Genomic DNA, 26,707 nt, shown 5'->3' with positions numbered 1-26,707 from the left:
GGAGGACCCTTCACGAAAAGGGCTATCACGTACGGTATTGCGCGAGACCTTCGCGCGATGATACCGCGCGCCTACGCACCACCTTTCACGTTCCATATGCGCGTAATAATAATCTGGGAGCCCCCCCGGCTTCCTGCGGTGTGTCCCGCCGATCAACCCGCTGAAAACTCACCGGATTTGAACTAGGGATACGGTTTTCTTCACCCAAAATATTCTGGGAAATATGTTCTTAGGTCTCTACGACACGTCATTTTATGTGCTAATTTTTTTCCGTTGCGCGCCCATGATGTGAGTGGCCTATGGCATGTGAGATCCAAACTTCCCAAAAGAATCTACTATAGCATCTATTTTGAATCAATCTAAACCAAGAAAATCTAATATTTTGGAACCACTCCAGAGTTGGAATTGAGATGCGGCAATTATTTTGGAAAATCCTTCACGATCGGAGACTACCACGCGTTCGGAATCTTGATGTATATAGAATGGGATAAAGCTTGCATATGCCTTATGATAAGCATATAATTAGTGTGTGCAAGAGACATATATAATTTGACCTAATTAACCAAACATTTTCTGATTTTTTTATATAATTTATTAAGGATTCTAGGAGTTTCATATATCCCTTATATTATTATCATTAAAGAAATGAAGGTGACACACGTTTAATTACATGATATTCTGTTTTTAAAAATATTTTAACCTCCACCAAATTATATGCATTATTGCGCATTTAATTATTATTGTTTTGCAAAAAAAAGCCCCAAAAATTCCCTCCTACTTAAATAAATTGATAGAGCCAAAACCTTCCAAAAAAAAAGATAGGCTCCAAAACCCCAAAACTCTCCCGCCCAGCTTCTCCCGCCAGCTCCACCGAAATGTTTTGAATCTGCCCGCCACTAACCTAAGCTGGAAAGGAGGGCAAATGTCCGAAACGCCACTAACCTAAGCTGGAAAGGAGGGACATTTCAGTCAAATCCCGTACGAGCTCCCTCAATTCCCCAATTCCCATCGTGCGTGCCCCTTCCCCTCCCACTCCGGTGCGATACGAACCCCAATTCCCCTCCCACTCCGCTCATCCTCACCCGCCGACGGCCACCGACGAGCGGCGCTCCGACGAGCGGACGAGCGGAGAGCTACCCGCCGACGACGGCCGCGCGTGCGTATATGCTCGCCACAAGATCTACCGGCGAGTCCCCCCCCCTCTTCTATGGCCTTTTCTTGGCCTGCTTAGGGTTTCGTCGGCCATGGCTAGGGTTAGGGTTTGCTTGGCATGGCATGGTTAGGGTTAGGGATTTCGTGGCATGGCTTGTTTCCTTGGCTTGTCCAGGGTCAGGGTTGCTCGGCCTGTCATGGTTCTTGCTGCAACCAGTCCATGGTTGCTTCGGATCTTGCTTGGCATGTTCTTGTTGCAACCAGTCGATGATTGCTGCGGATCTTGCCTGGCTCAGGCTCTGTAGATTTTAGATTTGGTTTTCTGCAGTCCCTATATGATTACCTGCTGCCGATCTTGCTTGCTATATGCAACCAGTCCATGGTTGCTTCGGATCTTGATTGGCATGTGTCTTGCTGCAACCAGTCGATGATTGCTGGGGATCTTGCTTGGCTCAGGCTTTGTAGATTTTAGATTTCATTTTCTGCAGTCCCTGTATGATTACCTGCAGCCGATCTTGCTTGCTGTATGCAACCAGTCCATTGGTTGCTTCGGATCTTGCTTGGCATGTGTCTTGCTGCAACCAGTCGATGATTGCAGCGGATCTTGCTTGGCTCAGGCTCTGTAGAATTTAGATCTGGTTTACTGCAGTCCTTGTATGATTACCTGCTGCCAATCTTGCTTGCTGTATGCAACTAGTCAATTAGTGATGCGGATCTTGCCTGGCATGGGTCTCACTGCAACCAGTCCGTGATTGCTGGGGGATTTTACTTGGCTTGGGCTCTGTAGATTGTACATCTAGTTTACTGCAGTCCATATATGATTAGCTGCTACAGATCTTTCATGCTGCAACTAGTACATAATATGATTACCTGCTGCGGATCTTGCTTAGTACAGATCTTTACCAAGGCATGCCCTTTTATATTTCGTCGATGAACATTTATATTGCCCTTTTATCCTGTGTTGATGAAACTTCTCCCAAACAAAGTTTGGTTTCCCTGTTTATCTGTACATGCCCACAGCTTTATCTGTGTACATTTCTATTGTTGTATGAAGGGATATGTCTAATGATTATAACCTGTTATCTTCTTAGGTAATACTATCAAGGTCTGACCTACTTCAAGGAGCAAGGTGAACCAGGTGATTGTTGATTAACATGAACCTATGTTGCTTGGTTCTTTAATTGCATCCATATGTTGTATCTGCTGTCACTAATTGTTATTCTTTTCGTGCCAGCACATATCCAACCCATCAACATCAGGCATGGCAAAGACTGGGAAGAAGCAGCTGGCTGGTATGCGGCTTCATCCTAACATCATTGTGTCTAATTGATGCTTATAATCGGGTGCTGGGGTTTTTTGGTTCTGTCTGAATATTTCTGTACCCTAGGATTAAATGAAACTAAAAGCTGATAATTGCTATGATTAAACAATTTATCTTAGTTGTTAGAGTTGGCTTGCTTCTATGCATTTCAACCATCAATCTAATGGTTACATATTTTTCTCATACATGTAAAGAAGCGCCCCTCGCCGAGTTAGAGAAGGCCAGGGCCAGGACAATGATGCGGAACAACCGTGTCTTTCAGGCCCTGGGTATTCCCGCCGTAGTGTCAATGATTAGGAAGTCACATGGTGGTCGAGGTGGAGGTGGTTCCACACTTTCAAATGATGAGTCATCTGCCATAACACAAGGCGAGAGCTCAGATTATCATCCGAGCAATGACCAATTGGTTGACCAGGAGGATGGGGAGGTTGATGGGAGTATAGGGGAACACATTGAGAAGGTGCATTCTGCTTATCATCTTTGGAGGGCTGGCATTACTTGTATCTGTTTTCTTATTTCTGTTTTGCTATAACCTGTGATGTAATGCCATTTTGTTTTGCTATTTTTGTGAGGCATTGAAGGATCCCAAGAGTAGAAAGAAAAAGGCTTATGTTAGAAAGACAAGCCCAGGGAGGAGGAGTAAGAGGTTGCAAAAGGAACAAAGTTCAATGCCTCCTGGTAGAGTGTTTGCTGATGCTCCAGGAGGGAGAAAGAGGCATCTGGAACCTGTTGCTGAGGCTCCTTCCAAAAGAGTCACCAGGAGGACATCAAGTGAAGCGTCTGCAACCAACAATAAAGATACTCCACCCCGCAACAATCGCAGTAGCTCACCGCAGATTGATGAAAGGATCGATGAAGGAAGCACTGTTCGCAGGGACACAGGTCCTACTGCATCTGATGTCATGGTCCATCAGCACTTTGATTCTGATGGTTTTCTTGATCCCGAGGATGATGAAGGCAAGTTTTTGTTGGACAGCTGTCCACACTATCTACTGTCTTTTTTGTTTATCTTTATAAACTCTTTTGGATGTGTGCTGCTTTCTGACATGATCTTTGTATGTATGCTATTCAGGTGGAACCACTGCTGCAGGTGGCCGTAAAAGGAAGGGCACCGGGCTGGAGCAGATTTGCAAGGGGATGGGAGTCAAGCTTACCATTGAGATTCCTCGAGGGCTGAAACGTCCTGAGAAGCCTTTGCCTGCTGCCAAGTTTGCATCGGAGGGTGGAATGCTTGCAAGAGGCCAGATGCCACTCCTTCCGCATTTCAAGTTGTACAAGAGGGATGAGAATTTGTTGGCCGACTTCATTGGAAAGATGGGGGTAATCTTCTTCATCACCAGTTCATTTGTTAGATGATAGGAGTGCTTGCTTGATTGTTCATAGTTCATGATAACTAACCTCGTCCTTGCCCTTGTTTGCTTTGTAGGCAAATTTCAACATGGACACAGAGTCGGAAGACATACAGAAGGCTTGCTATGACATACTGCGGAAAGTGTCGAAGAACAGGCGCTACATCCTGAAAAGGGACTACTTCGACAAAGTACTAGCAAATGAAGTCAGCATCAAGTCCCCTGTTAAGGATGTCTCAGATGAAGAATGGGAAGCTCTAACTGCTCTGTGGGTAACCCCAAGACACAGGGTATGTTTTTTGCTTTAGTTGCAGTCATTAGTGCTTGCATGGTAGACATGATGCTCATCTTTATAGTGTGCATATTGCTGAATATCATGATTGTGCCCTTCTGCAGAACACATGTATCAAGAACAAGGACAGTCGTGCTGCGGTCAAATTTGGCCAAAAGACTGGCTCTCGTAGCTATGCTGCTCATCTGTATGCAACTGTAAGAACACTCTTACAGAATTTCCTTTTGCATCTTACTCTTGTCTCCACAAGCTTATGTTCTGATTCTTGGTGAACATCATTTCCAGAGGGAGGAGCGCAGAGGTGAAGAGCTAGATGCAGTCGACATCTTTAAGGCGACCCATCACAGCAAGAAGGATGGTTTCTCTGAGGAAGCTCTAGCTGCAATAGTAAGTGACTTGTTCATTTCACTTTTGTGAACCATTGTTGGACCTGTGCTTTTCCTGAATTGATGAATCTTTTGGAAACGGATCTCCAGGCTGATATGGAAGCTGAGATGGCTATTCCTGTGCCAGAAGGTGCACCGCCAAGGTCTGCAGTCGCTGTTGTTGCAAAGGTTCTTACCAAGGAAGCCAAGCACAGCACTTTCCTGAAGAATGCTGGACTTCAGCCCAGTTCCACTGTCAAGCTCAACAAGCCCACCGCAGCTGCTGTATCGGCGCATGTTCTTGACCTGGAAGCACAGCTGAAGAGGTCCCAGGAGGTAGCTGAACAGATGAAGCAGCAGTTTGCTACCATCATGGAAGAAGCAGCTGCCCAGAAGGAGAAGCAAGCGGCAACTGAAGCCGCACAAGCTCAGCGTGACAAGGACTATATGGAGCTCCTCAAGCGGACTGAGGAAAGTGATAGGAGGCTTGCTCACATGATGTCCATCTTGGGAGCTTCTGCGAATTAGCTCCTGATGCTGGTCGTATCCCTTTTTTGTGTCCCGCCATGGAACTTGGTCATATCCTGGCAGCGTGACAATAACTTGGTCATATCTGTGAACTTCTTATTGCGAAGTGGTTGATCTTGTAGTGAATCTGTGAACTTTCTTGACATGTTGGTGAATCTGTGAACCTGGTCATTTTGCTGCTGTGACTCTGCTGTGAAATTTGCAGATTTGAAATGTTGTCTTTTATATTTTGCTGTTGAATTTCCTAATTTAATATATGCACTGTTGGGCTATTGTGGGCTCTTAAAAGGCCAAGGCCCAAAGTAGCCTAGAAATATATGGGCTCTTAAAAGGCTACAGCCCAACAAATAATTGATTGCATTTTCGAAAAATGGGAGTTGAAAAGGCCAAAAAAGGCCGAAGCCCAAAAAACTTACAGGACCGTAAAAAGGCCAAGGCCCATAACTTCATGGACCCAAAAAGGCCAAGGCCCAATATCTTTATGGACCCCAAAAAGGCTGAGGCCCAAAACCTTTGTGGACCCTAAAAAGGCCTAGGCCCAAAATCTTCATGGACCCTAAAAGGCCAAGGCCCAAAACAATAATGGACCCTAAAAAGGACAAGGCCCAAAAGTGTAACGGACACTAAAAAGGCCAAAGCCCAAAACTGTAATGGGTCCTAAAAAGGCCATGGCCCAAAACTGTAATGGGTCCTAAAAAGGCCACGGCCCAAAACTGTAATGGGTCCTAAAAAGGCCACGGCCCAAAACTGTAATGGGTCCTAAAAAGGCCACGGCCCAAAACTTTAAACAGGCCAGGCCCAATGAAAATTGGCCCAGGCCCAGTAAGTACAGCAGCTAAAAAGGCCGTTGAAAAAAAAATAAGCTAAAAAGGCCGAGGTAATTGCGCCAGTTACGGGCCAAGGCCCAACAAAGCCGAAAAAAATAATCAGAACTAATGGGCTCAGCCCACATAAGGAGCTGAATGGACCGGGCTGAATTCAGATAATGACGTTTCTAATTCGTCACAATTTTGCCACGTCGGATTGCCACGCTGGACTCGGGGGCAGGTGCCCATGACGTTTTGGGAACGTCATGCCGTCAGTGACATTTTAAAACGTCACAAAGCTCTACGACGTTTTCAAGTGGAACGTCTTAAGCAGTCACTGCTGACTCCCAGCTTTCGACGTTTTGAAAAGCGTCACCGTAACGTCACAAGTAGCCATTAGTGACGTTTCAGTGACACCTTTATTTTGTCAACTTATGGCAGATTTCTTGTAGTGATGCTTGCAAGAGCAAGCTTTCGACACCTCCAAGGACTCCAAGGAAGTTCAGATCCACCCGACAGATCCTAAAAAGATGACATCCATCGCCACCAACTTGGATAGCGCATAGGAAAGAGTGCTCGTTGAGTTCCTCCGTGTGCGCTGGGAAATCTTCGCATGGTATCCAGCTGACATACAAGGAGTACCTAGGGAACTTGCCGAGCATGCACTCAATCTAGATCCATAAGCCAGACCAATTCTACAACCTTTGCGGCATTTCTCTGAGTTGAACTGCAAAGCTATGTTATCTGAAATCCATCAACTTGAAGAAGTTGGTTTCATCAAAGAACTAAAGACTGAGGCCACTTGGGTCGCCAACCCAGTGCTAGTCCCGAAGAAAAACACAGAAGTCCTTCGCATGTTGATGGCGTGTACTCGGCGTATGCGGACACGCTGTTGGGGAACACAAAGAGGAAGGTGTGATGAGCACAGCAGCAAGTTTTCCCTCAGTACAAAACCAAGGTTTAATCGACCAGTAGGAGAAAGGCGTGACTTCTGAAGGTGTTGCTGGCTGACTATTGGCAGGGCGCACTACCGGCATCAGAAACAACGTGGAACCTGCACACAACACAACCAAAGTACTTTGCCCCAACTTACAGTGAGGTTGTCAATCTCACCGGTTTGCTGAACACAAAGGATTAGACGTATCAAATAGAAGGAGATGTTTGCAGAAAGTAAACAGAACATGATTGCAGTTGAATTTATCAGTAAAGGAAATAGGACCGGGGTCCACAGTTCACTAGAGGTGTCTCTCCATAAAGAAATAGCATGTTGGGTGAACAAATTACAGCTGGGCAATTGATAGAATATCGACCATACATGACAAGATGATTACTATGATATTTTGCATTGGGCATTACAACATAATAAATAGACCATAATCCAACTACGTCTATGACTAATAATCCACCTTCAGGTTAGCGTCCGCACCCCTTCCAGTATAAAGTTGCAAGCAACAGACTATCACATGAAGCAATGTGTGTAAAGTAAACAATAGAATTACCCTTGGATAAAACATTGTTGTTTTCTCCCTAGTAGCAACATGTAACACCCCAAAAAATTTCAAAACAAAGAAGAAAATGAATTTCCCTTATCCCAAAATTTGGAGCCAACAAAAACTTGGATTGATTTAAATTTTGTGCATAGTGCTCATACATGAAATGGTGTGATCTTACTATGATGTGTGTTGAAGTGTTTGAAATGTTTCTAAACCACCAACATGCTTATTGAGATTAAAGAGAAACAAAGCAAAAGAAAATAAAAATCCACATAGAGGCATATGTGAGTATATGGCCAATTTGCAAATTTGACCATATGCCACACTTGCTTGGTTTGAATTGCTTGAACCCAAGCCTAAACTCAAACGAATACCTTTGAACACAAAACAACATCTTTTGGGTCAAAGAAAAGCAAAACAAATAAAAAGAAAAAATGGAAAATCAAGCCACATGTGATAATGGTTATTTCTGCCAAAGTTAACGTGATGCCTACTTTGAGCCCCTGTGGTTATTCTTTTCTAAACTAAACTTCCCCATCTTTTTGCCCAGCATCCAAGAACACATCAAGGTGAGCATCCAAAGTAGCAACATTGAAACAGAATTAAGATCACCCCAAATTTGAATTTTACCAAACCAACTTAATTTTGCCAACCAAGGTCACCAAGAGGTGCCAAACATTATTAGAGTCACACCCATGAAATATTTTGCAAAAATTCAAATTTTATTTTCTTGCGGCCATTTTCACAAACACTTGGTGGGCAGGAACCAAATAAAACACAAACAACTATTTAACCACAGTACTCTGGCCTAACTTTGATTCAATTTGAGTTTTCACTGTCCCTTTGGTCCCCTCCAACCTTTTGCACCACTGTTCAAAGGAGACAAAGGACCAAACCGAGCCCATGCCAATCACCATGTCACCCACCGTGCCAACCCCCTCTCCTCTCACCTCTGGCTCACATCATCATGTCCTGGAGCTAGCCCTCACTCCGACGAAGCTGACCATACATGCCCCTGACCACGGAGAGGCTTGCACAGCCCTGGCCAGGACGTGCCCATATCACTCTGTGACGCCCGCGCGCGCACGGACACGTCCAAGGGCACGCCAGAGCACGCGCTCGACCCATCGCCTCCGGTCTCGCCTAGCTTCCGCACTGCTTCCTTGCGCTTCGCCACTGCTCCGCGAGCATCACGGACACGCTCGTGCTCCCGACCGCAGCCCGCCATCGCCGGAGAAGGAGCCGAAAGCCGCCCCGGCCGTGCAGACCATCGACTGCCCCCGACCGTGTTAGGCACCGCCCAGCCCCGCCATGACCACCAGGAGGATCGCCATGACACACTGAACAGCTCCACGTCCTCGCCTTGCCCCTTCGTCGCCCGTAGCGCCACCTCCACCTTCGCCATGTCCGTGACCCCCTGCCCCTCTCGTCCGCTATAAAAGGAGGCCTCACCAGCACGAATTCGTCACACCATTCCACTCCTCTCCTCTCCCTGATCCTCCTCGAGCAAACCCCCGTCCCAATTTAGCCCGTAGCCACCCAATTTCTCGCCGGAGCTCCGCCAGTACCCCTGCAAGCTCGCCGACGAATGGAGCCACCCCAGGAGCTGCTGCCGGTACCAGGAGCCTCGCCGTCATCTTCCACGACCTCTGCTAGCCTCGCCGACGCTCGCCGGACCTCCGGTGAGCCTCCGACCCCCTAGCTCTACCGCGGCCAGGGTTCGATCTCGTCGACGACGACGACGACCCTCGTCCGTAGATCTTGTTTCTAATCCAACGGCCCCCTTTCAAACATACTGATTCGGGTGCTATGAGTCGCTGACTCGTGGGTCCCCCTGTCAGGCAGCCCACGCGTGCGAGACGCGCTGCTGGGCCGACCTTTTTCTTTTTCTCCCTCTGGCCCAAGTTCGTTTTCCCGCCGAAGCCCAGTTGTTTGAATTTGATTAATTCGTTTTAAACCAAATTCAATACTGGTGCTCTATTCAAATTTGAATAAAAGCAAATCTATAAATCCAAAATGAGTGATTCCAATTTTGGGAGAAAGTAGATGAAAAGATCTAGCCAACCCCACTGGTCTCAACCCTTGATTCATTTTAGATCACTTGCAACAAGATGACAAGGCAGTACCTTTTCAAAATTCAAACATTTATTAAAAATCAACCAAAATGAATTTTGAGGTGATTCCAATTCTCATTTTTCACATTTCAAAAACTTTAATTGATTATGCAAAAATATGACATAGTTATTTCATATGATCATGGGCTAGATTCAAATAATGGCTATGTGGCTATTTCTAGTCCATTTAAATTATTTCAAAAAGAGTATTTAAATTATATGAGATATAGTATCTCATTTAAATCATTTTCCCAAATAAATAAATATGAATTGGTGACTTTGGTCAGCATGATCCATACTGTATTATTTGAGGATATTAAATCTTAGTAAGATTCAATGAGAGGAAATTACTTTTCAAAAAGAAATAAATGGAAACCCTAGTAGGTATTAGATCCTAGCATTTGTTTTTCAATGAGAGGAAATTATTTTCCAAAAAGAAAACAAAGCCAACCACAATATTAAAAATGGTGCGATGCTAGATTATCTTGTGGGAGCCATTTGAGTGTTAAGTCTAGTACTTAAGTATTGTTTGGTGATTGTATACCTCGTATCCGTTTATAGACGCTAGTATCGAAGGCTACCAGGAGGAGGAGGTCTTCTACGAAGAAGAGGAGGAAAACTTTGATCACTGTACCAATCAAGGCAAGCTTTACCAATGCAAGATATTACCTTGAGCATGTTATAATAGGGCAAGATACCATTGCAATGTTATCTATTTAGGGACTGTAGAAATCCCAAGTTTTTAGCTTGCAAGATTTGCGGTTATTTATCCAAGCTTATTTTTATAGTTAACTTTGGTCTGAGTTTAGATTACTACAAGAGCATCAAACTTAGCCTAGATAGCTAAAATTTAATTAGCACCCCTCATGACTAGTTGCTAGTGCTAACACTAAAATTGACTACTCTAGGTGGGCACTTGTGAATCAAATGACTGGAAAACCTTGGAATGATGAGTCATTCTATTGAAAGTTTTGAAGGTGAATATGACCTCTGAATGATAAGGTGACTTTGACAAAAACTGATGGTTGGGTTCGGATGCGATACCATTCCAATTATAGAGTACCCCCACAATACCTGATAATGGGTAAGGCTTTAGCTGGAAATTTATGTATTTTAGTATGGGTTCCCTCTGAAGACGCGTCATAGAGGTTATGCTGAGGCTGCCTCTGTTGAAAATGAAATGACGTGAAAAAGAGATGAATGTCCTACCCAAGCCCTGTGCAGTTCCTAGGATGGCAGATTGCCATCACTAGGAGGCCAAACTCATAGGGGAGGTGCCTATACTAGTGTATGTAAGTGAAAGGTTAATGGTTGATGATCCGCATACTGAGTATGATTATTCAGGGCTATCCCTGACGGATGTAGTCAAAAGTTGTGGCACAAGTGTACAACCTCTGCAGAGTGTTAAACTATTCGAATAGCCGCGTCCGCGGTCATGGACGGTTGGATGGCCATACTGTTCCGTTGTCAGGTGTTTTCGAAAGGACTTGTGACTTGAAAGGTGAACTTGACTTGACTACCACCAAGTTGTGGGAATGACACTAATGTCCCCACTTGAGTAAATTTAGACAACTAAATAGTCGTTGACTATTAAGTATTTATGAAATAAAACTAGCTTAGTGCAAATAAACCTAGAAGCTTAGAACCATGATTAGAGTTACTAGTACTTCTATTAGTGGTAGTTTGCGAGTACTTTAAAAGTACTCATGGCTTTGTCCCTGGCTATTCAAATGGTCAGACTATGAAGAGGAGCACCAGTACCAGGAAGATGGACAGCAAGATGTCTATGATAACTAGGACTACCTCCTGACGTCAAGCGTTGCCTGTGGAACAGATGGACCGCTACTACGTTTCTTCCGCTATGTGTTTTGTAATTGATCCTTAGATCAACGGTTGTTTTAAGACTTGGACCATGAGATCCTTTGTTGTAAGACTATTATGGTTTGTAATGAATGATGTTCTGTGATATCGACTATTATGTCTCGCAAAAACAATATTCCTGGGATTGCGATGTACGGCATAATAGGCATCTGGAATTCAAAAATCCGGGTGTTGACAAGTTGGTATCAGAGCCATTGTTTGACCTTAGGAGGCCCTAGTTAGAATGGACGTCTGAAAAACTTAGTTTCAAAACAAATGAGGTGAATATTTATGAAAACTTATTCTCACTCTTACCCTTGAGATCTTTTCAAAAAGAGAAATCCATGCTCTACTTTTCCTTGAAATTCTACATAAAATTTGGCACACTTGACCACTTCACTAACTTACTCATCCTAAATGGTTCACAGATGGAGTACAACTATGAGTTCTCTCAGCTTGGCCACGGAGGAGACCTAATGTTCGAGAAGGATTTGGAGCAACTAGTTGAATATTTAGGACGCCCGTATCCCGAGTTCTTGGGAGTACCACTCAATAATCAGTCGGGAAAACAACCTCAGTGGGTAGTTACTGCAGATCTGAGAGGAAAGCTGGGAGCCCCAATTTGGGAAACCGTATGGTTTTCTGTGAGGGGGAACAATTGGATGGATGGAATAGCCAAAGCCATGCAAGAAGCACTTGCCCGTCTGTGTGGACAGAATGTGAACAAGATCAAGAACACTCGCTACTTTTACTACCCAAGACATGACCCCATGGGAAGGCCAATAACCATGCCACCGCACCCGGAGATGAACCACTATGTTGCATACCTAGACTTCATGCTGTACAAGACCCGCAAGGAGTTGGACAACGCTCGCGCCCTTCGCCAAGCACATTACCCATGAAGACGAAGAACCCACCATCCCGGATGAAGAGTAGTATCACTAGAGCACTTGCGTAGGTGTGAGTTTGTATCCGTCCCCTTTGTATCGTAGAACGAGGAAATGGTTCTTAAAACCATTGGTGTGTTAGCTTGTAATGTTTGTTTGGAGTGAATGAAAAAGTGTTGTTGGTTTTTACCACCTCAGCACTACTCAAGTTTTGAAACTTTTTAAAAATTTAACCAAACAAACCATAGAAAATTCCCTCTTACCTTATGATCTACCACAATGTTCAGATGGCCCCTCCAACCCGCAGCAACAACCAAGATGCAATGCTGCAGATGCTACAAATGATGATGGCAGATAGAGAAGTTGAAAGGGCAGAGCGACAAGCCAACCTTGTCATACTACAGCAGTTAGCCCAGAACAACCAAGGACATGGATCTCATGATCACCCTGGATCAAAGTTGAAGAACTTCCAGAATACTAATCCCCCAATGTTTAGCAAGACTGAAGAGCCATTAGATGCAGATGACTGGCTCCAATCAATGGAGAACAACTTGGAAGTTGCAGGAGTTGAAGCTGCTGAGAAGGTGATGTTTGCCACCCACTATCTGTCAGGACCTGCCAGAGCCTGGTGGAACAGTACCCGTGCAATGAATGCCGGACAAATGATGACTTGGGAGGACTTCAAGCTCAAGTTCAGCAGATACCATGTGCCCCAGGGTTTGATCAAGCAGATGAGAGATGAGTTCAGAGAGTTAAAGCAAGGAAGGATGTCTGTGGTGGAATACCGTGACAGATTCCTTACTCTGTCTAGGTACGCCCCGGATGAGACAGACACCAATGAAAAGAAGGAAAGATTTCTGAATGGACTGCATGACGAGATGCATACAGTGCTGGTGAATATCCAGTTTGCTGACTTGGAAGCCCTAGTTGATTCCGCCATCCAGATGGAAGGAAAACTCCTTCAAGCCAATGAGAACCGCAAGCGCCGTATGATGCACCAGAATGGATCCCACAATGCACAGAAGTACCGCACCAGTTCACCTACAGGATTTGCACCAAGATCCAACAAGCCACCAGTTCCGACGTTCCGTCCAAACTTCACCAACCACAATGGAGGACACCTGAAGCCCGGGGGCAACAACAACAACCACAACAACAACCACAACAACCATAATGGAAACAACAACAACACCAACACCGCCCCAAGGACTGGAAGCAATGTTGTACCCATTGCCCCAAAGGACAAGTCAACTGTGACCTGCTATGAATGTGGAGTTACTGGTCATTACTCCAATGAGTGCCCCAAGAAACTGGCAAAGATAGCCCCCAATACCGCTGCACCTGCCTAGCAGCAGCGCCGTGTCTCAACTGGAAGGAACCCGAACAACCGCAACGGTCGTTTCTACCGCATGAGTGCAACAGAAGCCCAGGAAGCACCCAATGCCATGCAGGGTATGTTTTCCTGTTAACTCAGAGCATCGCACCCATTTATTAGGACTGAATTGCCCAATCTCTCTTAGGTTCCTAATTTTTCTTAAATCTCAGGACGAGATTTTGTTTAAGGGGGGAAGGTTTGTAACACCCCAAAAAAGTTTCAAAACAAAGAAGAAAATGAATTTCCCTTATCCCAAAATTTGGAGCCAACAAAAACTTGGATTGATTTATATTTTGTGCATAGTGCTCATACATGAAATGGTGTGATCTTACTATGATGTGTGTTGAAGTGTTTGAAATGTTTCTAAACCACCAACATGCTTATTGAGATCAAAGAGAAACAAAGCAAAAGAAAATAAAAATCCACATAGAGGCATATGTGAGTATATGGCCAATTTGCAAATTTGAGCATATGCCACACTTGCTTGGTTTGAATTGCTTGAACCCAAGCCTAAACTCAAACGAATACCTTTGAACACAAAACAACATCTTTTGGGTCAAAGAAAAGCAAAACAAATAAAAAGAAAAATGGAAAATCAAGCCACATGTGATAATGGTCATTTCTGCCAAAGTTAACATGATGCCTACTTTGAGCCCCTGTGGTTATTCTTTTCTAAACTAAACTTCCCCATCTTTTTGCCCAGCATCCAAGAACACATCAAGGTGATCATCTGGTAGTTTGCCAACCTTGCTGATTCAATTTCAGTTGCTTATAATAAGCATCCAAAGTAGCAACATTGAAACAGAATTAAGATCACCCCAAATTTGAATTTCACCAAACCAACTTCATTTTGCCAACCAAGGTCACCAAGAGGTGCCAAACATTATTAGAGTCACACCCATGAAATATTTTTCCAAAATTCAAATTTTATTTTCTTGCGGCCATTTTCACAAACACTTGGTGGGCAGGAACCAAATAAAACACAAACAACTATTTAACCACAGTACTCTGGCCTAACTTTGATTCAATTTGAGTTTTCACTGTCCCTTTTGTCCCCTCCAACCTTTTGCACCACTGTTCAAAGGAGACAAAGGACCAAACCGAGCCCATGCCAATCACCATGTCACCCACCATGCCAACCCCCTCTCCTCTCACCTCTGGCTCACATCATCATGTCCTGGAGCTAGCCCTCACTCCCACGAAGCTGACCATACACGCCCCTGACCACGGAGAGGCTTGCACAGCCCAGGCCAGGACGTGCCCATATCACTCTGTGACGCCCGCGCGCGCACGGACACGTCCAAGGGCACGCCAGAGCACGCGCTCGACCCGTCGCCTCCGATCTCGCCTAGCTTCCGCACTGCTCCCTTGCGCTTCGCCACTGCTCCGCGAGCATCACGGACACGCTCGTGCTCCCGACCGCAGCCCGCCGTCGCCGGAGAAGGAGCCGAAAGCCGCCCCGGCCGCGCAGACCATCGACTACCCCCGACCGTGTTAGGCACCGCCCAGCCACGCCATGACCACCAGGAGGATCGCCGTGACACACTGAACAGCTCCACATCCTCGCCTTGCCCCATCGTCGCCCGTAGCGCCACCTCCACCGTCGCCATGTCCGTGACCCCCTGCCCCTCTCGTCCGCTATAAAAGGATGCCTCTCCAGCACGAATTCGTCACACCATTCCACTCCTCTCCTCTCCATGATCCTCCTCGAGCAAACCCCCGTCCCAATTTAGCCCGTAGCCACCCAATTTCTCGCCGGAGCTCCGCTAGTACCCCTGCAAGCTCGCCGACGAATGGAGCCACCCCAGGAGCTGCTGCCGGTACCAGGAGCCTCGCCGTCATCTTCCACGACCTCTGCCAGCCTCGTCGACGCTCGCCGGACCTTCGGTGAGCCTCCGACCCCCTAGCTCCACCGCGGCCAGGGTTCGATCTCGTCGACGACGACGACGACCCTCGTCCGTAGATCTTGTTTCTAATCCAACGGCCCCCTTTCAAACATACCGATTCGGGTGCTATGAGTCGCTGACTCGTGGGTCCCCCTGTCAGGCAGCCCACACATGCGAGACACGCTGCTGGGCCGGCCTTTTTCTTTTTCTCCCTCTGGCCCAAGTTCGTTTTCCCGCCGAAGCCCAGTTGTTTGAATTTGATTAATTCATTTTAAACCAAATTCAATACTGGTGCTCTGTTCAAATTTGAATAAAAGCAAATCTATAAATCCAAATTGAGTGATTCCAATTTTGGGTGAAAGTTGATGAAAAGATCTAGCCAACCCCACTGGTCTCAACCCTTGATTCATTTTAGATCACTTGCAACAAAATGACAAGGCAGTACCTTTTCAAAATTCAAACATTTATTAAAAATCAACCAAAATGAATTTTGAGGTGATTCCAATTCTCATTTTTCACATTTCAAAAACTCTAATTGATTATGCAAAAATATGACATAGATATTTCATATGATCATGGGCTAGATTCAAATAATGGCTATGTGGCTATTTCTAGTCCATTTAAATTATTTCAAAAAGAGTATTTAAATTATATGAGATATAGTATCTCATTTAAATCATTTTCCCAAATAAATAAATATGAATTGGTGACTTTGGTCAGCATGATCCATACTGTATTATTTGAGGATATTAAATCTTAGTAAGATTCAATGAGAGGAAATTACTTTTCAAAAAGAAATAAATGGAAACCCTAGTAGGTATTAGATCCTAGCATTTGTTTTTCAATGAGAGGAAATTATTTTCCAAAAAGAAAACAAAGCCAACCACAATATTAAAAATGGTGTGATGCTAGATTATCTTGTGGGAGCCATTTGAGTGTTAAGTCTAGTACTTAAGTATTGTTTGGTGATTGTATTCCTCGTATCCGTTTATAGACGCTAGTATCGAAGGCTACCAGGAGGAGGAGGTCTTCTATGAAGAAGAGGAGGAAAACTTTGATCACTGTACCAATCAAGGCAAGCTTTACCAATGCAAGATATTACCTTGAGCAAGTTATAATAGGGCAAGATACCATTGCAATGTTATCTATTTAGGGACTGTAGAAATCCCAAGTTTTTAGCTTGCAAGATTTGCGGTTATTTATCCAAGCTTATTTTTATAGTTAACTTTGGTCTGAGTTTAGATTACTACAAGAGCATCAAACTTAGCCTAGATAGCTAAAATTTAATTAGCACCCCTCATGACTAGTTGCTAGTGCTAACACTAAAATTGACTACTCTAGGTGGGCACTTGTGAATCAAATGACTGGAAAACCTTGGAATGATGAGTCATTCTATTGAAAGTTTTGAAGGTGAATATGACCTATGAATGACAAGGTGACTTTGACAAAAACTGATGGTTGGGTTTGGATGCGATACCATTCCAATTATAGAGTACCCCCACAATACCTGATAATGGGTAAGCCTTTAGCTGGAAATTTATGTATTTTAGTATGGGTTCCCTCTGAACACACGTCATAGAGGTTATGCTGAGGCTGCTGATACGTCCAAAACGTATCTACTTTCCCGAACACTTTTGCTATTGTTTTGCCTCTAATTTGTGTATTTTGGATACAACTAACACGGACTAACGCTGTTTTCAGCAGAACTGCTCTGGTGTCTCGTTTTTGTGCAGAAATCCAACTTTCGGGAAAAACCTCGGAATTTATGCAGAAGGCCCTATTTTCCCAGGAAACTAACGGAGCCAGAAGGGCAATTGAAGTGGAGGCCCGAGGGCCCCACACCATAGGGCGGCGCGGCCCAGGGGGGGCCCTCGCGGCCCTGTGGTGTGGCCCCCTCGGCCGGCCTCCGACGCCCTCCTTCGGACTACTTATTCGCCTCGACCTAAAAACACCAGGGGAGAAGTCGAAGTCGCCAGAAACCCTCCAGAATGCCGCCACATCGCGAAACTCCGTCGCGGGAGCCAGAAGTCTCCGTTCTGGCACTCCGCCGGGACGGGGAATTGGAGGAGATCATCACCGCCATCACCGCCAATGCCTCTACATCAACCAGCCATGTTTCCCCCATCCATGTGTGAGTAATTCCTCCGCTGTAGGCCGAAGGGGATGGTAGGGATTGGATGAGATTGGTCATGTAATAGCATAAGATTGTTAGGGCATAGTGCCTAGTGTCCGTTATTGGTACTTTGATGATATTGTTGCAACTTGTTATGCTTAATGCTTGTCACTAGGGCCCGAGTGCCATGATCTCAGATCTGAACATGTTATTGTTTCATGAAGATAATCATTGTTTATGGTCTTACCTATAAGTTGTATACACATGTCGCTGTCCGGAACCGATGGCCCCGAAGTGACAGAAATCGGGACAACCGGAGGGAATGGTAGCGATGTGAGGATCACATGTGTTCACGGAGTGTTAATGCTTTGCTCCGGTACTCTATTAAAAGGAGTACCTTAATATCCAGTAGTTTCCCTTGAGGCCCGGCTGCCACCGGCTGGTAGGACAAAAGATGTTGTGCAAGTTTCTCATTGCGAGCACGCACGACTATATATGGAACACATGCCTATTGATTGCTTTGTACTTGGACACCGTTTTATTATTATCTGCAAATGCCCTGCTATGATTGTTACATGAGTTTCTCTCATCCATGCAACGCCCGTCATCCGTCCCCGTGCCTACAGTATTTTAATCCTGCTGTTTACTAAAATCACTACTGCTGTCTCTGTCACTCTGCTGCTGTTATTTCACTATCGCTTGCTATAAAACTGTTACTCTTGATAAACTCTTGCGAGCAAGTCTGTTTCCAGGTGCAACTGAATTGACAACTCCGTTGTTAAGGCTTCCAAGTGTTCTTTGTCTCCCCTTGTGTCGAATCAATAAATTGGGTTTTACTTCCCTCGAAGACTGTTGCGATCCCCTATACTTGTGGGTCATCAAGACTATTTTCTGGCGCCGTTGCCGGGGAGCATAGCTTTATTTGGAAGTTCACTTGGATTAATATTGTTCGCTGCAAATTCTCCATCATGGGTAAACCTCGCGATACTAAGATCGCCATATTACCATCCACTACAAGAAAAGGTACAATTCTGAATACCTCCGCTGCACTTGATTCACCATCTGTGATTGATAAACTTGTTTCACCGCCACATGCTTCGCATGTGGGTACATCTGCTGATTCTGAACACTCTCATAATATTGATAATGCTTCTGTGCTTGATGATAGTGGTTCATTGGGATCTTTTCTAGATGCTACAATTGCTAGGTCTAGACAAATTGAAAATACTGAAACTCCTAATGCTACTACACCTGTTAGTTCACCTGAACTTGGTTATTTTAGTGATGATCCTGAGGAAGATTATGTGGAGCTTAATGATGATTTTATTGAAAAATGCAATGCTACTACAGATGCAAGAAAAATTAAAAAGTTGCTTGCAGAACATGCTGTTAGATATAAACTGTCTCCTGATCCTAAGTTTGCCACATCTCCTATAAACATTAGGGATAAAGATTATGATTTTTCTCTTGATCTATCTCATATAGCTATTGTTGAGAAAACACCCTTTTGTGGTACTGAAAAAGAAAGTGCTGTTGAACACATGACTGAGTTATCTACTCTTAGTAGCTTGTTTTCTGATGATGTTAAGATGCGTACTTACTTTGTTGCTAAAATATTTCCATTCTCATTAAAGGATGACGCTAAAACTTGGTATAATAATTTGCCACCAAATTCTATTAAAAGTCCGAAAGAATTGCTTGATGTTTTCTTCCGCAAATACTTTCCTGCTAGTGCTCAACATATTGCTTTGCAGAGAATTTATAATTTTAATCAGGAAGATGAAGAGAAATTGCCTGAGGCTTGGTCGAGATTCTGCTCTCTTATTAGAGCTCGGCCTGAGCATGATCTGGAAAAGCATGATTTACTTGATATATTTTATAGTGGACTAACCATTGAGTCTAGGGCATACCTGGATAGTTGTGCTGGTTGTGTTTTCAGGAAAAGAACTCCGGATGGCTATTTGAAGAATTATTGGCTAAAATAAGCCGGAATCATGATGAATGGACTACGCCTGAACCAACTCCAACTCCAATATTGAAGAAGAGGGGTTTAATTGAATTGAATGATGAAGATATGAGGGAAGCCAAGAAGTCTCTCAAGGAGAAAGGTATTAAATCTGAAGATGTGAAGAATCTACCTCCTATTGAAGATATATGTGAGATAATTCCCCCTTCATCCATGATTGAGGTAAATTCCCTTCAACGCTTTACTAGGGAGGATATTCCGTATTCAAAGCCTCCTGCACAATGCTTAGATGAGTTTGATAATTATATTGTTAAGCAAGAAAATTTTAATATGAGAGTAGAGAATCATTTAATGGAAAATTCTCGAGCTATTAGTGAATTGCATGATATTGTGGAGAGAACCTCCAATGATGTTAAGATGCTTGTTAAACATTTTCAAATGATTCAAACTCAAATTGATCAACTCACTAAAGTGCAAAATGACTTGTTAGGGAATAATTCTAAAGAGAAACATGCTTATGAAGTAACAACTAGAGGTGGTGTCTCTACCCAGGATCCTCTATATCCTGAAGGGCATCCCAAAAGAATTGAACAAGATTCTCAACGCATTGAACCTAGTGCTCATTCTAGGAAGAAAAAGAAGAAGAAACATAAAAATGTTGTAGAATCCTCTGAACCTGTTAATGATCCTAATAGTATTTCTATTTCTGATGCTGAAACTGAAAGTGGTAATGAACATGATAATGATAATGATAATGTTAAGAATGATACTCCTGATAAAGAAGAGGTTGAAGAAGAACCTGAAAAGCATGCTAAAAATAAAAAGTATACTAAAGAAGACTTTATTGCTGAGAAACATGGTAATGAAAGAGAACCTTGGGTGCAAAAGCAAATGCCTTTTCCTGCTAAGAAACTAAAATCAAAGGAAGAAGAACACTATAATAAATTTTGCGATTGGATGAAACCTTTATTCTTGCAAATCCCTTTGATCGATGCGATTAAATTGCCTCCTTATTCAAAGTATATGAAAGATATTGTTACTAACAAAAGGAAAATCCCCAATGAGGAAATTTCCACTATGCTTGCTAATTACTCTTTCAATGGCAAAATTCCAAAGAAGTTGGGCGACCCAGGTATACCTACTATTCCTTGTTCTATCAAGAATAATTATGTTAAAACTGCTCTATGTGACTTGGGAGCCGGTGTTAGTGTTATGCCTTTTTCTCTTTATAAGAGACTTTACTTAGATAAGTTGATACCTACTGATATATCTTTGCAAATGGCTGATAAATCTACTGCTATTCCTGTTGGTATATGTGAGAATGTTCCTGTTCAAGTTACTACTAACTGCTTGATATTAACTGATTTTGTTGTGTTGGAAATGCCTGAAGATGATAATATGTCTATTATTCTTGGGAGACCTTTTCTTAACACCGCAGGGGCTGTTATTGATTGCAATAAAGGAAAGGTTACTTTCAATGTTGATGATAGGGAGCATACCGTTTATTTTCCCAAGAGGATCGAGAAAGCGTGTGGAGTTAATACTATTTCTAATGTGAGAACTATCAAAGTGGGAACTATTGATTGTCCTATATATGAGCCTAAGGAAGAATATCAAACTCTCGTGATTGGATCCATATCAATACAATTCAAGGTAACATGATTGATTTGAGGTTTATTTCTTCTTATGCTATGTAAAATTTATTTGGTGACAAGACTTGATCAACCTTGTTAACGGATACTTTTTATATGCATAGAGAGGTAAACAACATATCTTTCTTCCTCCACTTGCTCTAGTTGCTGTAGCATTTTTAATTTGCAAAGTTCTTGAGTTATTCGAAGATTTCAAAAATTTTCCTGGCCAGTAATAATAAACTAAATACCCAGAAATGTGCGTTTTTCAAAGTTTTCAAAAATTCACAAAAATTATACCGTTGGTCCTATTTTTCCACGAGGCACCTGGGAGCACCAGAGGATGACCTGTGGGGCACCAGAGGGCGCCAGACCACAGGCCGGCGCGGCCAAGGAGGTGGCCGCGCCACCATGTGGTGTGGGTCCCCCTCTGCCCCACTTTGCCATCTCTTCCTCCCAGACTCTTCTCTCTCCCGAAAAAATCAACACCAAGTTCCTCTCACTCGCATTTTTGCTCCAGAGCTCCAGATTTTTCGATCTCTTTGCTCAGCCCAGATTTCTGTCTGAAATTTGGCACATTTGCTCTTCGGTATGTGACTCCTCCACCCATCCAAGTAGAATTTCGTTTGGTTGAGTATATCTTGAATATTTTGCTGCTGTAGGTAACATGTTTAGTGAGCTTGCATGCTTGTTCTAAGTGGTAGAAACTAGTAAGATTGCCTGCGCCTGTTTTGTCTAACCTTGATTCCAGGGGAGATTGGTCGGTCACAGAGGGTGCACTAGATGCACACATAGAGAGAGGAGGTCAACATGCAAGAGACGACACGGAGGTCGAGGAGCACCTCGACTCATCATCCGATGCAGCAAGTTCCTCGCATCAACACGGTGGATATGCGGAGCCTCCACGCTTTTCTTCTGCGCAGGAGCTTTACTATGACTACTCCATGGACTACCCACCGGCGAGGAACAACGACCCTCGTTGGGGTTAAACTCCACTTAGGCCAAAAGCCTAAGCTTGGGGGGAGGTATACCGGCATCACTCATTCTTTGCATATTATGGTTGCTGGATACTTGTACATACTTGTTTTGTTCGTTTGAGTGGTTTTCTAATGAGAGGAGGATGATATTTGGGGAAATGCTGCCTGAAAACAGATTCTGGAACGTTACTGTAAAAATCGTCAAAAATAGCCAGAGCGTCATTTTGAGCTGCAAATTTTTGTGCTGGTTCCCCAGGTTGTTATCTAACTTTCATTAGTTGAACACTTTTCGATCTGAGCAACGTAAGATTTTTGTAAAAATCGATTTCTGTACTGCTGTCAGGTTTTGGCAGATTTCTGCTATCTCGCTTTTATGTGTTTCTTTCAGTTTGTTATTTCTTGTTTTGCTTTGTTTCCTTCCCAAAACACAAAAAGACCAAAAATATTTCTGTTGTTTCTCTTCACCATTTGTTTGCTTTGGTTTCTTGCATTTGTTTCACTTTATTTGCTATTGCTAGTTTGCTATAAGAAAACCCAAAAAGATTTTGCTTTGTTTGTTTGTTTCTTTTTGTTCTTGTTTCTAAATTCGAAAACACCAAAAATATTTGCTGTTCTTCTCTGTTTTGTAAAGTTCTTTATGAGTTCAATGGTCTTCGGTGGCTGGAGCGTGGTTTTCATTTCATATTATCCAAGCTGCACAAGTGAAAAGGCAATAATGACGATCTACGACAACCTGATTGTGGTGAGAGGCTGGTATGAACTCTATTTGTTTTCATTTTTGTACATATACTCATCCATGTGAGCATGCTTAGTTGGTTCATGTGAGGTATATGTTATTTGAGAAAGTCTAGTAGTTTATGATCTCTCATGTTTAGCTCCAATCTATTAATATGAGTAGCATGTCATGTATGATTGTTTGCATTGTTTTATTCATAAGTAAGTATGGCATTGTGGTATCCTCCTCTGAATAATTCATTTATATCGACTTGGCACATGCTCACGCATGCATATGACTGAACAAAAGTCAATTAAGCCTCGATGATCTATATTGCTTCAGAGTTCTTGTATCACTTTTATGCCTCCGTTAATTTATTTTGCCGCAAGCATGATTATGACAGTTACTGCTCTCTTGATTTGTCGCTCCCTAGTCTATTGCTAGCCTTCACTTGTACTGAGCGGGAACGCTGCTCGTGCTTCCAAACACATGAAAACCAAGTTATTCCAGAGTGTCCACCATAAATACCTATGCATGGCATTTCAAACCATTCCAAGTAAATTCTCGTGCGCTACATTTAAAACCTTCAAAATGCTTCTCAATTTGTGTTTATGTTTCATAGCTCATGAGGAAGTATGTGGTGTTTAGCTTTCAACCTTGTCATTTACTTTTGACGGACTCTCATATGGACTAGTGGCACATCCGCTTATCCAATAATTTTGCAAAAAGAGCTGGCAATGGGATTCCCAGTCCCAAATTAATTAACTTAAATAGACACTCCTCCATGGTTTGTGATTGTTGGACGGCACCCGAAGGATTCGGTTAGCCATGGCTTGTGTAAGCAAAGGTTGGGGGGAGTGTCATCATCATAATAAAACTAAAATAAAAGGGCACTCCTTCATGGTATGAGATTGTTGGCAGGCACCCGAGGATTCGGTTAGCCATGGTTTGTGCAAGAAAGGTTGGAAGGAGTGCCAAATAAATATGCAATAATTCATGGGAGCCGCTCTTGAAAGTCCGGTTGGCAAGGTAGTTAGTGTACCCATTACCATTCGTTGACAACAACAAACACCTCTCAAAATAATTTTACTCCTGTCTTTATAAAAATGAAAAGCTCTAGCGCATGTTAATCCCTGCTTCCCTCTGCGAAGGGTCAATCTTTTACTTTTATGTTGTGTCTCCATTATTTCTTTGAGCACTATCTTGAGAGCACAACTGTCATTCTTAGTACAATATGCTTGTCTCAAAATATGATTGATTGTGGTATAACTTTGATGCATTTATCTTTTGACAATCACTACTTCTAGTCTTTCTATGAACTCCAGAGGTGCCCGGGCATTTATGTTTTGCCAATCAAATACAGGCAAGCGAGATACCACTTTATCATACTCTCTTATGAACATTGCAATCTTGCTTATATACATGATTCATGATGCTTCTTATTAATTGTTGGTACCTCTCCATGATTGACATAGCTGTTAGATGATCTTATTTGCATGTATCTCATTATGAACTGCTTAAGTATTAGCTATTGCATGAGAATATATACATCATATGAGCAAATGTGTTCGTGAAAGTTCTTTTATCGCTCAGTTGTTAACTGAATTGCTTGAGGACAAGCAATAAGCTAAGCTTGGGGGAGTTGATACGTCCAAAACGTATCTACTTTCCCGAACACTTTTGCTATTGTTTTGCCTCTAATTTGTGTATTTTGGATACAACTAACACGGACTAACGCTGTTTTCAGCAGAACTGCTCTGGTGTCTCGTTTTTGTGCAGAAATCCAACTTTCGGGAAAAACCTCGGAATTTATGCAGAAGGCCCTATTTTCCCAGGAAACTAACGGAGCCAGAAGGGCAATTGAAGTGGAGGCCCGAGGGCCCCACACCATAGGGCGGCGCGGCCCGGGGGGCCCGCGCGGCCTGTGGTGTGGCCCCCTCGGCCGGCCTCCGACGCCCTCCTTCGGACTACTTATTCGCCTCGACCTAAAAACACCAGGGGAGAAGTCGAAGTCGCCAGAAACCCTCCAGAACGCCGCCACATCGCGAAACTCCGTCGCGGGAGCCAGAAGTCTCCGTTCTGGCACTCCGCCGGGACGGGGAATTGGAGGAGATCATCACCGCCATCACCGCCAACGCCTCTACATCAACCAGCCATGTTTCCCCCATCCATGTGTGAGTAATTCCCCCGCTGTAGGCCGAAGGGGATGGTAGGGATTGGATGAGATTGGTCATGTAATAGCATAAGATTGTTAGGGCATAGTGCCTAGTGTCCGTTATTGGTACTTTGATGATATTGTTGCAACTTGTTATGCTTAATGCTTGTCACTAGGGCCTGAGTGCCATGATCTCAGATCTGAACATGTTATTGTTTCATGAAGATAATCATTGTTTATGGTCTTACCTATAAGTTGTATACACATGTCGCTGTCCGGAACCGATGGCCCCGAAGTGACAGAAATCGGGACAACCGGAGGGAATGGTAGCGATGTGAGGATCACATGTGTTCACGGAGTGTTAATGCTTTGCTCCGGTACTCTATTAAAAGGAGTACCTTAATATCCAGTAGTTTCCCTTGAGGCCCGGCTGCCACCGGCTGGTAGGACAAAAGATGTTGTGCAAGTTTCTCATTGCGAGCACGCACGACTATATATGGAACACATGCCTATTGATTGCTTTGTACTTGGACACCGTTTTATTATTATCTGCAAATGCCCTGCTATGATTGTTACATGAGTTTCTCTCATCCATGCAACGCCCGTCATCCGTCCCCGTGCCTACAGTATTTTAATCCTGCTGTTTACTAAAATCACTACTGCTGTCTCTGTCACTCTGCTGCTGTTATTTCACTACTGCTACTGCTATAAAACTGTTACTACTGATAAACTCTTGCGAGCAAGTCTGTTTCCAGGTGCAACTGAATTGACAACTCCGTTGTTAAGGCTTCCAAGTGTTCTTTGTCTCCCCTTGTGTCGAATCAATAAATTGGGTTTTACTTCCCTCGAAGACTGTTGCGATCCCCTATACTTGTGGGTCATCAGCTGCCTCCGTTGAAAATGAAATGACGTGAAAAAGAGATGAATGTCCTACCCAAGCCCTGTGCAGTTCCTAGGATGGCAGATTGCCATCACTAGGAGGCCAAACTCATAGGCGAGTGAAAGGTTAATGGTTGATGATCCGCATACTGAGTATCATTATTCAGGGCTATCCCTGACGGATGTAATCAAAAGTTGTGGCACAAGTGTACAACCTCTGCAGAGTGTTAAACTATTCGAATAGCCGCGTCCGCGGTCATGGACGGTTGGATGGCCATACTGTTCCGTTGTCAGGTGTTTTCGAAAGGACTTGTGACTTGAAAGGTGAACTTGACTTGACTACCACCAAGTTGTGGGAATGACACTAATGTTCCCACTTGAGTAAATTTAGACAACTAAAGAGTCGTTGACTATTAAGTATTTATGAAATAAAACTAGCTTAGTGCAAATAAACCTAGAAGCTTAGAACCATGATTAGAGTTACTAGTACTTCTATTAGTGGTAGTTTGCGAGTACTTTAAAAGTACTCATGGCTTTGTCCCTGGCTATTCAAATGGCCAGACTATGAAGAGGAGCACCAGTACCAGGAAGATGGACAGCAGGATGTCTATGATAACTAGGACTACCTCTTGACGTCAAGCGTTGCCTGTGGAACAGATGGACCGCTACTACGTTTCTTCCGCTATGTGTTTTGTAATTGATACTTAGATCAACGGTTGTTTTAAGACTTGGATCATGACATCCTTTGTTGTAAGACTATTATGTTTTGTAATGAATGATGTTCTGTGATATCGACTATTATGTCTCGCAAAAACAATATTCCTGGGATTGCGATGTACGGCA

The sequence above is a fragment of the Lolium perenne genome, chromosome 2, assembly GCF_019359855.2.
Source record: "Lolium perenne isolate Kyuss_39 chromosome 2, Kyuss_2.0, whole genome shotgun sequence".
Classification (NCBI taxonomy): Eukaryota; Viridiplantae; Streptophyta; class Magnoliopsida; order Poales; family Poaceae; genus Lolium; species Lolium perenne.
This window is presented reverse-complemented; position numbering follows the sequence as displayed.